Below are 13059 nucleotides of genomic sequence, written 5' to 3' on the forward strand. Positions count from 1 at the left end.
CTAAGTGCATTTTGAACTTTTTATTTTAATGGGCTTTATCAAAAATAATTCAAATGGAATTGGCAGATGGCTGAGGGCCTTCGTGAAACGTGGGAGAGAAGCGATAAGAATATGGATGGCTTAATGGTCATAGAAATTTATTATGCTTGGTTTTTGCTTGAAATTTTTTCTATTATTTACTTTATTGAACACACACGAGCACCCGTACATCTGGATTTGTAAGAATATGTATCATTATAAGGTTTCCATCCATCTTTCTTATGCCATCGATGAAGTTTTCGCTTAGATCTTTATCTTAGTTCGGCCTCTTTAAAATGTTACTCCATACAAGGAAGATCGAAAGTTGTGATTACCAAGTGTAGATTTGTATTGTATAGTTGCCTTAGTTATTTTTTTAATTATTCTTTTTAGACGTTATTTTCTTTTATAATTAGTTCTCTTTAGTTAGAATTTCTATTAAATTATACTTACCTATTATCAAATCCTTTTTCCGTAATAAGAGAAAATAGAGTTTTTCTCAAATAACAAAAAGTGATTATTTAAGATAGTATGCTAAAGGGAACACATCCAACTACCATGTTCAGAATATTACCTTTGCCGATTGAAAGTCTTGGATTCTTGGTCAACTTTGAACGCAAATTTTTCTTAGTTGATTAATAAATATCAGGGTAAAAAGATCTTATATTGTAATATTGTTTTGCTTCACTTGCATCATACACTAAAACACAAGATTAAAAAAAAAATATTATATTTAGACTTTTGTATGGTTGATTAGGTGTTCTCTTTGAATTGGTGGTTGGTATTGGCTTTCTAATTATGATATGATTTTGGGAACCTTTGAATTATGTTCTTCAAACCTTCTCTCTTCGATTGAAGCTTATTATATTTTATCGTTGTTAGTATGTTTTTTTTCTCTCCATTTTTTCCCTTCTAATATTTTTATTTGATATATAATGTGCATAAAAGAGAAAGTAGTGAGGAGATAAACTGAGAAAGGGAGGTTTCATTTGCAAAACTTCTGCACAGTTCATAGTCCATTTCGCATTCTCCAAAGCGTGATATTCACTCTTCTAGGGCTTTCTGTCTTCCAAATTGTCGAGTACTTTGTTTTCAAGACTGTGTTAGAACATGTTTGGCTGATTAATAAATTAGTAGAACACACTATTTGGTGTTCTATCATTTTGGTATCGGAGAAATCGAATCTGTGAAGTTCTATATCATGGCTCAAAAGCGAATTGAGGAAAAGTTGGAAATGGTAGATCAAGAAATATCCGACATTCGAGCAGAATTACATGATCTGCCAACAATCAAGGAAAACATGTCATCTTTGGCGAAGAGTATTGAGAGGTTAGGAGTACAGGCTGAGAAGCAACAACAGCAACCAGAAACACTGTTGAAATATATTGAAGGAATGATCAAAGGGAAGACAACGATGGAAGAAGTACTAGAAGGATCATCAAGTGAGTTGGCAGCATGGTTGATGTCAGTGATTGGATGATGATGGGAGGAAAATATGAGGAAAAACATACCAAGTTGGAGGGTGAAGATTCTGCGGGCGACCGAAGCAAATTTAAAAAAATTGAAATGCCAGTTTTTGTGGGAAATGATCCTGATTCTTGGTTGTTTAGGGCTGAGAGATACTTTCAGATACACAAACTGAGTGAGTCAGAGAAAATGACTGTGTCCATTATTAGTTTTGATGGAGCAGCTTTGAATTGGTATAGATCTCATTATTAGTTTTGATGGAGCGAGATATATCCTATTAAAGTTGTCGTGTTACTTAATCGCATTATAACGCAAAGACATTCCTTTGCTCTTTCTTGCATACAAGTTAGTTCCCATTTCTATTTTGTCATCCATATTCCCTCTTATAGAATCTCTAAGCGTAGATATCTAGTGGTAGTTTGTTCTTGTATTTCTTTTTATAACCATTCGTTATTCTTTAATTCTTTTATACTGCCTAGATAATAAGTAATACCTAAAATTAATATCTTGAATCAATTCCTTATGTTCGACCCGGGATCACCCAAGTAAACCTACCATTTCACTTGCACTTGGACAAGTAGTAAGAAAACTTTGTACTCAAGAGGACTTAGTTGCCACACGATATGAAGGTCTAGTGAGCAATTTCACATGCAGTTAACATGCTTAGTGATATATCGCCTAAGATTGAGTATAATTTTCATTCACACATTTACTAACACTAAGTCCTGATTGTTGAAGAGAAACAACACCTCAATAACCGGAGCGATCGACTTCTATCTTTAGTTATTCGATCTTGAACCTTAATTGCACCGAGAGATGGCCTGGGATGAAACAAATTTACATTTATTTTATTCAGTCTCGAGCATACATTGTCCTAAGATGCTACATTATGAAAGACTTCTGCCTTTAGTTATTCGATCTCAGGCCTTAATTGCACTGAAATGGCTCGGGATGAAAGAATTCTGTCTTTATTCTATTTAATCTTGGGCATACATTACATTGAGATGCTCCGAAATGAAATTTTTTTGCCTTTAGTTATTCGATCTCGACCTTAATTGCATCGAGATGACCCGTTATTAATAAATCACAAAGAAGATATAAATCGCAAGGACGTCTATGGAATTTGTGAAAAAATAATCTCGCATCATGGACTTTTCTTATTTTGTTATACGAACCATAAATATTTTGGATTTTTCTACATTTATGTAAATTACTCTTAAATTAATCTAATTAATATTTAATTGGAAATCACCGCCACTTGGATATAGGAATACGGGAGCATCCCACATTCTCTAAATAACACCCACATATGGAAGTTATTATCTTAATTTAAATTAATGATCACAAATAGCAAAAAAGTTAAAACTATTTACAAAATATAGCAAAAAATTGAAACTATTTACAAAAAGACTCAAATGTGCTATAGAGAATTTAATTATTATGCTAATTAGTTTCAATTTAATTAGTATATTTGAAAATTCCACTTAAATTTGATTAACACTAAAATAATTAGTTAATATATAATAATTATTTAAATCACATTTAATTAATATTTCATTTAAATCACATTTAAATGAATATCTCTCACATAACCAATAGTTTGAATTTAATTAAATAGAATTAAACTAAATTATTAATTAATTCTTCAATTATTTAATTTCTAAATTAAATATTTTATATTTGATTTAATATAGATTTGAATCATACTCATATATGAATTTCTCTCATAACCTATTGTTTGAATTTGTATCATATACGTATTAAATTTTAATCTATAGTTTTATTACAAATTTAATTCATATTAAATTAATATTTGAACTCATTCAAATATTTATTATTTCATAAATTAATTTTAAATCATATACAAAATTAAATTTATATAATAAAGTTCAATTAAAAGATAAATTTTATATTATAATATATCACCATACATTATACTAATTTTCAAAGTAAATATGAACATTTCAAATTACAGTCAATATGTAATAACCTTAATACCCTTTACATACTAGGAAGGGACCTAATAAATTTACATTTCAAAGTGAAATCAATTTATTTACTTTAGTTGTCGTATTATCCTTAAGAGCACCTCATGCCTCCACATCAATAATCATTTTATCTCATTGCAACAATCACCCATATAAATATTGAATCAACATATGGTTCTGTACCTAATGATGAAAAACTTGGCACTGAGCCAAGTATCTCCCCCAATAATCGTAAAGTGATTCATCCTTTCCTTGTGTGATGCCATAGATTTTCTTCCTCACACTAGTAGCATAAAAGGTTGAAAAGAACTTTTCCAAATATTGTCTCTACATCTACTCCCATGAAATAATGCTCCCTGGTGACAAGTAATAGAGCTAATCTTTCACTTCTTCGTGTTACGAGAAGGGAAAAGCTCTCATGTTCGTCTGCTCAAGGGTTATAATGTGAGGACTCATTCCATTGCAAACAATATGGGGCTCGACTATCGAGAATAATATGGGGCTCGACTATCGAGACTGAACCCTAAGTGGAAGTCCATAAGTTCACTTTAGCAGTTAGCTAAATGAAAATCTACTTATAATATGGAGCAAGCACTAGAAGAAATTTGCTCTTTATTGTCAGTTTAGAACCGACATTAATGGCCTTCGGTGTCAGTTCGGAATTGACATCTATGCTAGCGTTATTAAAGGCCTTTAATGTCATTTTTGCTTTGATGTCAGTTTAAAAATGACATCAAATGCATCATTGATGGCCACTGATGTCGGTTTTAAATCAACATTTTTTATGGCGTAATTGTTGACCTTTACTGTTGGTTTTCCTTTAATGTCGTTTTTAAACCGACATCAAAGCCTTGTTTGTTTTTTTAATTTATTTATTTTAATTATTTTTCATGGTGTCGAAATCGACATTATTTGTTACGAATTACGACATGAAATGTTCGTCATCGAATATTAAAAAAGTATAAAAAATAATTGTTGCATGATTGCTAGCTGTCTACCACTCCATGGCAAACCTTATATATTACTTCCATATTTCACCTGCAAGGCAGAAGATCAACACCTACAAAACAAGCATACACTTCCACACATCCAATGGCAAACTAATACTATTTCTAGCTATATAGAATTCAAACCTACAAAACCAGCACATACACTTCCACACTTCGATGCAAACTAATAATATTTCTAGCTACAGAATTCAACACCTAAAAACCCAACATATATACATTTTTCCACACTTCCATAGCAAACCAATATTTCCATTTCACCTACAAGGAAGAAGATCAACACCTACAAAACCAGCATACACTTCCACACATCCAATGACAAACTAATATATTTCTAGCTATAGAATTCAACATGTAAGAAACCTACAAAACCAACACATACATTTCCACACTTCCATGGCAAACCAATATTTCCATTTCACCTACAAGGAAGATCAACCCCTACAAAACCAGCATACACTTCCACACATCCAATGGCAAACTAATACTATTTCTAGCTATAGAATTCAACATATAAAAGACTAAGTTTAGATAATTTATGTAATTTGTAACATATAAAAAGTGAAAGTAGAAACTTACAAGGCTAGTGATGGGAGTACTAGAATTATGCACGATTTCATGTATATACTTTTGGACATAATACCCACACCCAACCGAATCCAATTGACGAGGACACTGCATGTATATAAATTACATACAAATTATTCTTATGTTTCATTGAAAATAATTATGTGTCAATGCAAATTACCTTTATAGGTTTCCATTTCGGATTTGACCGATAATGTTGTAAATCATGCTTAGCTTGCCATGTTTTTAATCCTCTATACATTTGGAAACATTAGAATTAGAAGACAATGAAGTCCAAATAAGAAGTAAATCATAAGTCACATTTATGACTCCATGGATGTCTTCGTTAACTTTACTTCGAAGAGAGTCCAAAACATAAACACAGTTCTCTCGAAGATCGATGACATGCAACATCCAATGAAAACTACAATAAACATCTTCAATGTGAGTATACATTTAACCTCAATGAAAAACATAATAATGTGTTAATCTTATTTATTTACCCAGTATTATACGGAATTAGAACTATTTGTTCCAAGGTAGCCGCTTCTAACTGGTTGGCAAAATTTCTGGATCGGAGATCACGATCCTTGATATGTGATGTTATTTTTGCTTGGTCATAACAAAAAACTTGCTTCCACAATCACATTCATCCCAAAGATATCTAAGTAAAAGCAACCTTAGTTAAAAAGGAACAAAATAACTATAGCTATAGTATTGGACATAAAGATGAGTAAAAGATGTTTACTTACGTAATGTATGCTAGGATGCACATATAGCCTATTTCTACCATGCCGCAATAATGGAGCAAGTCCTAACGAGCTAAATAAATGAATTTGTTTTTACCGAATATTAGCTCGTTCATTAGGATGCGAACCATATCTACATCCTTCATATTGTTCACGACATGTCCATATAAGAGCTTAATGGTTCCATTAACATTTATGTAATTTGAAGAATACAGAACATCCTTTGGGGTTGAATGCTCCAAGCACAAACAAAATAATATCAAAACCTAAAGTACAATCACAAATAAATATCAAAGCTTCAATAGCACATAAACAAGTCAACGAGGTCATTCAACAATATTACCTAATGCTTGATTTAAAGTCTCTATCTTGCCCTTCACTGGAATAGGTAAACTACAATCTCCTCCTGTGAGCAAGTCCACCAAGATTTTAACATTGAGACCACCATTGCTATCATCAAGTACGGTTGCTATTGCAACAATATTATTAATTGTTCCTATAGCCAATTTGCACGGTGTTTACTTTACAAGTATTAAAAGCATCATTAAGAACAATTTATCCTATAAACATTAAAATTTTAAAACTGACAACAAAGTTAATTACCTTCACTTCTTCGTTCATAGGTGTGTTGCCCAAATCCTCATCGGCATAGAGATCTATGTTAACACTTCTGATGGACGATCTCAAGTGATTATGACCCTTTTTGTAACTTTTGCTTTTGAGTCATCTTCTACAACTTGAGAACTTGCAATTTTCTCTTTCCCTTTCACTGTCTTGAAATATAGTGATTGAGAGACAAAACCACCCATGCCACGTACACGTCCACCATGCTCCTTAGAGCCCAATGACTCAGTCAATATGTCCTCATCTCTATGTGTTTCAGCTAATGCATCCTATAGAACAATACAAGTATTCATCATTAACTAAGTTAACAAAAGATTAAATATTGTATATAAGTAAATCGCAAGCAAACTTACGATTCGAGAGACACAATCTCGAGTAGCATCATCAAAATAATCATTGTTTTTTCCTTTTCTTGCTTCTTTCCAAAGAGTTGAACGATAGGAAAGATCACACGTTATATTATGCAACCAAAGATATATAGTTAATTAGCATAAACATATTAAGATAAATTATTTCATTCAATTAGAAATACTTACTAATTCTTCGGCAGGATTTTCATATCCCTTACTAGCAATGTGATGATTGTATATGCATTTTGATCTTCTTTCCCTTTGAATACGACTATAATCCTATACAAAAAATTAGTTTGTAGTTACATACCAAACCAACATTAAAGTTAACATGTAATTAAATTTATTTACCTCACATTCTTCAGTCAGTCTAGCGTCCACAAAGGATTTCCAATCTTCTTGATTAATATGAGAATAGATCTTAGGAGGAAACTACAAACATGATGGTTGATCCTTAAACGGAAGTATATACAGAAGAGTTAACGTAGTTTTGAAAGTTCGATACTTTCTTGATGCAGACATTAGGATAGAATGTCTAACATTGGGATGTAACTCAAACGACATCCACACAAGAAAAAAGAAAAAAATATTTAGACTTAGGGAAATCAAACTACATTGTAAGAAAAATGTAATTATAGAATTCATACCGATATACAATCGTAGATTTTATCTTTCAACTCATTCGAAACTTGTTTCCAAGATTTGTATGTGATAGGAATATGCTGTCGAACACACACACCAATGTAACTTTGAATTTTCTTAGATATAGCTCTTACAAGTTGCCCATGTTCATTAAATTGAACGGGCAACAGTTGCCCAGAATTTCTTACATGCTAACTCTGGCATAGTCGTTGGGCCACATGGCACGAATGATTTGTTTTCTTGCTTTGGGAATCATTTTTCTTTCATCCTCACTTAAGTATGTGACTCCTCCATCTATGAATCTGCAAAAAAAAACATATATGTATTAGTAAGCACGTTACTGAGCAAAGTAAGGACATAAAATAAGCTTAGTAATTACAATCTCTGAACATAAATCTATTATAAAGGAAAGTAAATGGCATACCTTAATAAAACATTTATACAATTATTACTTATCAACCCATCTACCCTCACAATCATGTCTAATATATGATGAAGTTGTATCATCAATCTCGTGAGGTGTATTAACATTGGGCATCTTTTGAACAACTCCATAACCACACTCTAGTAGCATATCTCCTATTTTATCTTCAAAGAAATCTTCTTCAATAGTTCTACGTGGAGATGTTAAAACCACTGACCATTTAGGATTTGCAGAATCTTTCACATAGAATATGTGTTTTGCTTGGGAGGCTAAAACAAATGGGTTTGATTTATGTCCAATACGTTTGAGATCCACAATGGTAAACTCAAGCTCGTCCACTTTGACTCCACTTCTCATTATCAACAACCAATCACACTTAAATAAAACAAAGGATAATTGATGGTAATCAATCTCCCATATCTCTTGTATTACGCCATAAAATGTCATATCTGATATGACTGGGTTTTTGTCTTTAGAACTAGACACTTGCATTGTAGTGGTTGTTATACTAACTCCACTATTTTGAACTCTCCTAATATCATCGACGTCTTTTTGTGTGGTAGTAATAACCATTGATCATGTAATCAGAATATGTAGCCACATGTGGAGAAGGTCCATGAGCTATCCATCTTAAGGAAGGCGTGATGGAATTTTTAGGAACTTCGAGAGCGAGGGCAACCTACAAAATATATTGGATATGATTAGTTTAGATCTAAAATAAACATGGAAGTGTATGGTTCTAGTAATTACCCGTGTGGACAACCACCGACTGAATGTTCGATTATGCTCTTCTTGAATCCATTTTTTACTTCTATATTTGTTCCAAGGTAGCCGCTTCTAACTGGTTGGCAAAATTTCTGGATCGGAGATCACGATCCTTGATATGTGATGTTATTTTTGCTTGGTCATAACAAAAAACTTGCTTCCACAATCACATTCATCCCAAAGATATCTAAGTAAAAGCAACCTTAGTTAAAAAGGAACAAAATAACTATAGCTATAGTATTGGACATAAAGATGAGTAAAAGATGTTTACTTACGTAATGTATGCTAGGATGCACATATAGCCTATTTCTACCATGCTGCAATAATGGAGCAAGTCCTAACGAGCTAAATAAATGAATTTGTTTTTACCGAATATTAGCTCGTTCATTAGGATGCGAACCATATCTACATCCTTCATATTGTTCACGACATGTCCATATAAGAGCTTAATGGTTCCATTAACATTTATGTAATTTGAAGAATACAGAACATCCTTTGGGGTTGAATGCTCCAAGCACAAACAAAATAATATCAAACCCTAAAATACAATCACAAATAAATATCAAAGCTTCAATAGCACATAAACAAGTCAACGAGGTCATTCAACAATATTATGAACGCACACACACGAACACACGCATGAACGCACACACACATTCACACATGCACACACACATCTACACACACATGCACACACGCATACACGCACACACACATACGCACACACACATCAACTCACACGGGCAAACGCGCACTTGCACATATGCACACACACGCACACACGTACATATGCCACAAAGATGTGAAAATGAATTAAATTTAAAAAACAATTACATTAATTGTGTTTAGAATGACTTTTAAACTATATTCATTTAACTTAATAACATTAATTAAATTATAATTTCTATTAATATTGATTTAAGAGTGTCATTAGTGTAATTATATCAATATAATGCGGTCTTATCCAATTTTACCAACAAAAAACAAGTCAAATATGGACTAGTAAATCCACACTCTTTGTCATAAGAGATATAATAACGTTTTTATGGGTCATTTTAAAAAAAATGACAAAACAACTTTTTCTTTTGAATTTTAGCAAATAGCATTTTTTATTTGAAAAAGATACATCAACCCATAATAACACTACAACAAATCTGGGTTTGTAGTGTCAGGTGAAAAAAATGAAAAATTATCTTTATTGTCGTTTTTGAAAAGGTGGATCAAACCGACATTAATGATAAGGGTTTAATGTCGTTTTTAAATCGACATTAATGATCAGCCAGTTTTATTTTTTTTAATTTTTTGTATTTTGTAAAAACGGACATTAATTACCCCACATTTTTAATTTCTTTTTAAAAAATTGTTAGGTTTTAAAAACTAAATTTTTTCTTCTCTCTTCTTACTCTACTCTTTCCCTATCAATTTTTCTTTTCTTTCTCTCCAAGTTGGTTTCTAATTTTGTTCTCTTCTCAATCTGTGACCCTAGATCGCGAACGGCAACCAATCTTCATCGTGCTTCTGCCGCAAAAATCCTTGGGTTTCTTCATTTGATTGTTAACTTATGACTGCTAGGTAGCATTATTGATTATTAATTGTCTTTATTTTTTCAAATGTGCAGCCTTATTCATACTATCTTTTGTTAGAAAAATGAAAGAAGAGAAGGCATAGAAATGAGCTTGGTAACTAGCATTCTTGTAGGTGGATTTGCCAAAATGGAAAATGTAGAGTAAGTAATTTTGGTATAGCTATTTGGAGTGTTATGTGAAGCACAATATCTTCATAATGTGATGCGTTTTGGTTTTCGATTGAGATCAATCTTGGTAATTAATTGTTTTGAATTGTGTTTTATTTTATCTTTTAGTAGTAAATGTTTTTGTTTTCTTTAGTTTAGTTTGAGTATTAGTCTGTTTTGATATATTTGTAGGTTGCATCTATTTATCCACATATTTATCTTTGATCAATACCTAGCTAGTGGAGTCTCTTCTTTTTATGGGCTTCCTTATATTCCATGTTCTTTTACTATATATTTGAGATTTTCACCTTCCATAAATGAAATAAATTAACTATTTTCATTTGAAAAGAAAAACGATCCAATAGGAGTTTGTAAGATTATTTATCATCTCCATTGTTTAACTTTCTCTATAAAAACAATGTTGCTATTGATGGGTAAATTTATACAATTAAGAGTAAGAAGCCTATAGACTAGCATTGCTAAATTGAACATTCAAAATTTGCTTTGAAGTAAGAGTCGAGGATGGTATAATTATTCTTTAGTTGTATTCCTCTTTTTCTTATAGATCTTTGAAGAACCAAATTAGGTTATTTTCTTCTTCTTAATGAGTTGTTTGATCAAAGCTTATTTTCTTCTTTATTTTTGCAGCACTTTTGGGTTGCCATTTCAATTGTCTTCTTTGTTGCTGCTACATTATTTACTCTACTGAAACTTTGTGGTAATTTTTAATTTTCCACATTTAGATTGCAGTCTGTTTAGTTTGATTTTAAATAATATGTACTAATTTTGCAAATTCTAGATTTAATCTTCCCCAGGTTGTAAAGTATATTTTGGTCTTAGATAGCCAGCCAAGCTAAGCTAAGTAGATGGAAGCAATTGTTGAAGTTGAAGATTGTGAAAGCGTTTAAGATTTCTTATTTAAGTCTTGTATTAGGATCTAGTTTCATGTATTATTATAGAATGTATATACAAACGCAATATTAAGATTTCATTTTCTATATACAAATGTAAAAGAAAAATATTGTAGTTCCTAAAATAATATTAATTTTATTGATTTGTTGGTGTGAGAAAAAAATATTTATTTACACGTATCTAATGTCAGTTTATAAAAAATGAACAATAATGCAATAATTATATATTTTTTTTGTAAAAATAGATCCAAAAACAAGACTTTAATGTCGGTTTAAAAACGATATCAAAGGCAAACCGACACTAAAGGTCAACAATAGCACCATAAAAAATGTCGGTTTTAAACCAACATCAATGACCATACCGACATTACTGATGCATTTGATATCGTTTTTAAACCGACATCAAAGCAAAAACGACATTAAAGGCCTTTAATAACGCTAGCATAGATGTCAGTTCTGAACTGACACCAAAGATCATTAATGTCGTTCCGAACTGACACCAAAGATCATTAATGTCGATTTTAAACCGATATTGAATGGCAAATTTCTTCTAGTGTAACCAAATTTATATAATTTGAGAATCAACATTTTAATAATTTTATTCAATCTTACTAACTTCAAAATAACCAAATTGAATTTGAATTTCAAAATAACAAAATTATAATTTAATAGTATTTGAGAATCTCAATGATAGATTTTGTATCAAAATAACCTTAATTGAATTTCAAAATTAAAAAATATCAACTTGTTCGATATCTTTATCTCAAAATAATATTAATGGCTTGAATATCAAGAAAACTAAATTATTATTTTAAAATTGAGAGAATCTCAACATTAAAAAATATCAACTTGTTCGCACACACGAACACACACCCACATGTAGGAACGCACACACACACGCACGCACACACGCACACTCACACACACCCGCACACACACACATGGACAAACGCACGAACGCACGCATGTTGAATTTGAATTTTAAAATAACATAATTGAATTTGAATTTCAAAATAGCCAAATTGAATTTCAAAATAACAAAATTATTTTTTTTTTCAGAATTTCATAATCTCAATTATGTTATTGAATTTCAAAATTAAAATATATAAACTTGTTCACTATCTTTATCTAAAATAATATTAACGACTTGAATATCAAAATAATTAAATTATTATTTTAAAATTGAAAGAAACTCAACATTAAGAAATATCAACTTGTTCGTATACAAGCACACGCGCACACGAGCACACACAGACACACACACACGTGCACATGCGCACACACGGACACACACGCATACACATGCACACGCTAGCGTACACGCACACTCACCCACACGCACACGCGTACGCACACATATGCACAAAGATGTGTAAATGAATTAAGATTAAAAAACAATTACAATAATTATGTTTAGGAGTAAAAATCATGTTCATTTGACTTAAAAACATTAATTAAATTATAATTTCTATCAATATTGGTTTAAGAGTGTCATTATTTCAATATAATGCGGTTTTATGCAATTTTACCAACAAAAAATAAGTCGAATATGGACCTTTAGATCCACACTCTTTGTCCTAAGAGATATAACACTTTTCTATGGGTTATTTTAAAAAATGGAAAAACTATTTTTTCTTTTGAATTTTAGCAAATAACATTTTTTGCACGTGCATGGTATTTTACAAAATATCCACCTTCTCCAACTGTAATTATTTAGTTTCTACGTTGTAATTAATTTATGTCATTTATCAGCTTTTAATTAATTTTTACTTGAAAAATATACATCAATCCATATTGCAACTTTTTTTTAATATC

At 31.3% G+C, this 13059-nt stretch overlaps 3 long non-coding RNA genes across 4 annotated transcripts; 1 reads left to right on the forward strand and 2 right to left on the reverse strand.

Annotated features, from left to right (window-relative positions):
* Positions 1-5008: 5008 nt before the first annotated feature.
* On the reverse strand, positions 5009-6510 carry LOC116405810. 2 transcript variants are annotated; one of them, XR_004218908.1, is made up of 4 exons: positions 6400-6510; positions 6140-6202; positions 5229-5301; positions 5009-5155 (listed from the first exon to the last, which is right to left on the reverse strand). It is a non-coding gene; the product is annotated as an uncharacterized LOC116405810 (long non-coding RNA). The 2 variants fall into 2 exon arrangements; XR_004218907.1 differs by lacking the exons at positions 5009-5155; positions 5229-5301 and adding an exon at positions 5584-5711.
* Positions 6511-6538: 28 nt separating this feature from the next.
* Positions 6539-7469, reverse strand: LOC116405813. The gene is made up of 3 exons (XR_004218911.1): positions 7122-7469; positions 6774-7049; positions 6539-6689 (listed from the first exon to the last, which is right to left on the reverse strand). It is a non-coding gene; the product is annotated as an uncharacterized LOC116405813 (long non-coding RNA).
* Positions 7470-10194: 2725 nt separating this feature from the next.
* Positions 10195-11319, forward strand: LOC116405812. Its single transcript, XR_004218910.1, has 3 exons — positions 10195-10327; positions 10982-11051; positions 11133-11319. It is a non-coding gene; the product is annotated as an uncharacterized LOC116405812 (long non-coding RNA).
* The last annotated feature ends 1740 nt before the right edge of the window (positions 11320-13059 follow it).

This window comes from Cucumis sativus, unplaced genomic scaffold, assembly GCF_000004075.3.
Source record: "Cucumis sativus cultivar 9930 unplaced genomic scaffold, Cucumber_9930_V3 scaffold31, whole genome shotgun sequence".
NCBI lineage: Eukaryota > Viridiplantae > Streptophyta > Magnoliopsida > Cucurbitales > Cucurbitaceae > Cucumis > Cucumis sativus.